The sequence below is a fragment of the Carassius gibelio genome, chromosome A20, assembly GCF_023724105.1.
Source record: "Carassius gibelio isolate Cgi1373 ecotype wild population from Czech Republic chromosome A20, carGib1.2-hapl.c, whole genome shotgun sequence".
Taxonomy (NCBI): domain Eukaryota; kingdom Metazoa; phylum Chordata; class Actinopteri; order Cypriniformes; family Cyprinidae; genus Carassius; species Carassius gibelio.
The window spans coordinates 26,161,671-26,165,981 of NC_068390.1; positions in this window are offsets into that span (position 1 = coordinate 26,161,671).

The following is a 4,311-nucleotide window of genomic DNA, read 5'->3' on the forward strand; positions in this document are numbered from 1 at the left end:
GTGAACGAGAGGCTTTCAGAGCGAGACAGAGAGGGAGGCCATATTGAGAGACGCCATCTGTGTCCGTGTCGCTCGGTGCGGCCAAAGCAGGGAGATCCCATATGTCAGATGAAGCCCCGTTGGGTATAGTACTCTTGTTGCTATTTGTTGTTTTTATTTATTTATGAAAGGCCTTAAGAATGAGAAAATCAAGCCGGGCTTGCAGTGCCAGGGCTGAAGGGGTTATAATCTGGCATCGTTAGGACCATCTAACGAGCAGACTTCACGTCAATTGGCCTGCGTGTGTGTGTTTACCATCTGCAAGATGGTATGTGCTCATCTGCTGAATCACTGTGGTCCATTGGGCGTTGGAGCATCATGGGACCATGTGGTGCTGTGGCAGAGACGGTCCCCAGAGCTTTCAGTGACAGGTCTGGACGACTGACATCACAGACACACCTCTACACAAACTGACATCATGGCTAGGCACTCAGCTAGAAATAAAGGTGACATGTTAGCTGCAGGGTGATTTCACACTAGAGATTTTGAAGTCTCTGAGTCCAGTTGGTTTGGTGGGTGTTAAAGCTGTTTTACATGGGACAGGGTTTCCCAAACTTTTTAGTCTTTTCTATCACACATTTCCATAGTTCTAAGGGCAGCTATGGAGAAACTAAACCTGAACGTGACTAGTATTTAAAGGGTTCACACAAAAATGTTATTGTCACATCATTTTCTCATGGTCATGATGTTGCAAACCTACAACTTTTACTTGTGCTGAACACAGATTTTTTTTTTGTTTATACAATGAATGTAAATGGTATCCAATGTTGGTTTATGTCCTTTCCGAAGAATAAAAAGTCACACAAGTTTTGACTGACTTAAACTAGGGGTGTGCTTCTGCAGGTCACTATCCTGGAAAGTTCAGTTTTAACCCCAATTATAAACACCTGAACAAGCAACTAATAAACGTTTTCTGGCATATTCGAAAGTTTCAGGCAGGTGTACTGGGTCAAGTAGGAGCTAAACTCTAGGATTTCGAGCCTCCAGGAGCAGCTTTGGACACCCTGGACATAAATGATGACAGAATGTTAGTTTTGGGTGTACTATCCCTTTAAGGTGTAATCTTGGTTTAATAGGCTTAACTAAGCAAAGCCAAAATCTTTCCAAAGACCTCCTGGAACCTGCATAAGATGGGAATTATTGGTCTAAATCAAGGTATGATTTATTTGAACTTTTGAATTGTTATGCAAGCAATCTGGTGATACATGATTTGCCAGTTTTAGTACAATGTATTTGTTTTATCTCTTTCAGTGCATCTGAGGTGGATGCAAGTTCTGTTCTGTGCATGTTGTGGTAGTAAAATACAAAGGCACAAAACCATGGGATGATGTTGTCTGTCCCTTTTGAGCTGTTACCTAGCTACAATGGTAAACAGCTGCTGCTGGTGCTCAACAGTGGCACTTGCGTTGATGACACAAGCATACAGTGTTGACCAAATAATAGAGTGGAAAAAACACCTGTAGTAGCCAGAGAGGGTTGAATTAGACTTGAGATTCAGACCACACATCTCCAGAATACCCACTTGCTTTCCCTCAAATGCAGCTCGTACTGAACGTCTGAAAACCCGTGTTGCAGAGTCAATGTTCTGGGAAATGGAATCAGACCTTACTGTTAGAGAATGCCCCATAGACTCAATTAACCTGCCAGCACAGCGCTCTCTTCTCCCTGTGTTAATTAGATGGCTTCAGTGCCTGCCAGCTCAGTGCTGAGACATCGCCGTGCACCGTGCAAGAACTGCCACCGGGGCCACGGGACGCTCCCCACCCACAGCTGCCCACTGATGTCATCTCTATAGCAGTAATAGTGACCAACTTCCAATTTCAGCAGAATTCCGGATGTGCCTCATTTCAAGGTAATGAGACAAAAACTTCCTAGAATGTGGATTTCACACTCTCAAAAGGAACTAATATGTACACTTCAGGTACTGATATGAACATTTACAGTGCTAATATGCATCCTTTACGAGTAAATAATGTATGAAGGATACCACCCCAATGACAGCCTTTATACCTTATTTTCTGGGAATGCACTGGAAATCCTGGGAGAACACTTTCTCCTTGTCACTCAAGAGCGAGAAAATGAGTCATACTGTTTTGAGGTTTCAGGTTTTAAGATATCTGCACTAAGCATCTTTCCCTGATTAATGCGGTGTCCATGTCAGATATATTTAGTCCAAATGTGATTACTCATGAGCATAATTACCTTACCAGCATTTATTTTCCTCGACACACTCACCCTCGTTCTTCTTCCAGAAAAAAAGAAAAAGTTATAATCAAGCTGCTTCTTGTTGCTAGCGGGAAACTGATCTGTACTGGTCCTGAAATGCATATGAAAATGTAATTAGTTTGCTTTTTTGAGTAATGGAGATGCGATTGGACTAGCAGGCTCGGATTCCATCCTCATCATGACAGTGGACACATTTTCTTGGTGAGTTTTATCACCTTGTTAAGATGCATGAGATGATGAGGTTAATTTGAGTCTTTCAGTGTGGCTTTAATGACTTGAAGTGGCAAATCTGGCAACTGGCACAATGTGTTGCACGTCCGGATGGACCAAATTTTCATAGGCTTGGATTTTGTGATTGGCTGAATGTCAACGAGGCAATTATATGCAGGGCTTCAGGTCAGCCCAGTTAAGGTCATCTTGGTCCATGGAGGTTAATTAGCTGACCTCATCTAAAGAAGGATAACTCGTAAAGGTAGCTGCTGCTTTTCCATGTGCTGGGCTTAGCACACTGTTGCAGTTGGTAGTTTGCATGTAGTTTCTGCATGGATGTTGTAGTCCTTGTAATCCAGTTTTTTTCCTGAGCCATGACCTTCTTCTTGCTGAAATTGTTTTCATATTTTTTTTTTTTTGTCAATAACTGCTTCTTTGTATTCTAAATGCCATGATTCTAAAACTATCAAGCATCGCTTCTATAATAGATTTATAGGGTCTTCTGTCTTATGCATGTCTTGAGTCTGGTCAACACACCCACTATAGACCACAGTGAATGTCAGAGTAGACCGTTGCTGACTCCTCGTGACCCTTACAAATGGTGTCATCAATCTCCAAAAGGACAAACAATATGAAGTGAACAATGAATTCAAAGGGCTTTCCTTCACTGAGATATGTTCAATAGTAACTCTAAATGGATGCATTGATCTGCGCTGTCCATGGTACTTTGAAACGTTGCATGCATGCTTAGTAAATTTGACTCAAAGAACTAATGATGAACAGATGTTTGGGTTATGGTACTGGTCTATGTATGTTACAGATGCACTGCTGAGTTAATTTTCAACAGTTAAAACTTGTTTCGTCTTAAGCATTTAAAAAAAATACTAAATCAACTTAAAAAAAAAGCAATAAAGCCTTTGGTCTGAGCAAGTTATGAGTTGAAATTACTAAATTCGATGCACCAAGAATTCCTTATAATTAAATACTGTGGCTGTTTTTATGGTTTACTGTGGCAAACTCAACTTAGTACTCAAATACACAGGATTTGTTGTTATTCAGGGATCTCAATATAAACATGTCAACAATTTAACAAACTGTTCCTCTGCCATGAAAATAGTTGACCTAAAAAAAAAAAAAACTAACATAGTGTGTTCTGTGTTCATGCTGAGAATTTCACAATGCATTTTTCATGCTTTATTGTTTCCCTTTAAAAAAGTATTAATGGTGGCACTGGTACCATAGTGCAGTGATGGGCATCACATGGTACTTTAATAAGTACCATGATTTGGGATGATTAGCATATTCGTAAAATAATGCATTTGAACGATTCTGCAATGCAACATTTTTTCATTTGTCACAATAGAATTGAATCAGATGCTACACAATGCACTAAAAGCAAAGCATTTCTTTAACAATCAATTTTCTCCACATATAGCTCTAATGTTGTTTTCAATCTGTTACTCCACAAGTCAATCAAATGGTGACTAAATGCATAAATAAATATAAAATACTCAAAACAAAGACACAATCAGCAAATGAGCATTGCTTTTTTGTGATTGTAAGAGCCCTTTCAGCTGTGCTCACATTGTATTCTGTGCTGAATACCACGGTACTCAGGAAATGACCCCTTATGGCATAGTTCTTGTTGCTATGGCAGCGTGGATAGTGATACACTTCCCAGTCCCAACAGAATGCAACATATTTTGAATGAAATTGTTTAGGTGGGAGGTCCGTGGTGAACCTTTGGTCTATTGTCCTCAATGGATTGCAGATATTCTGCTCTCCTCCAGCTAATAAAGAAGAAGGATCTGTGTTGAAGGCTGTTTGCATGCCCAC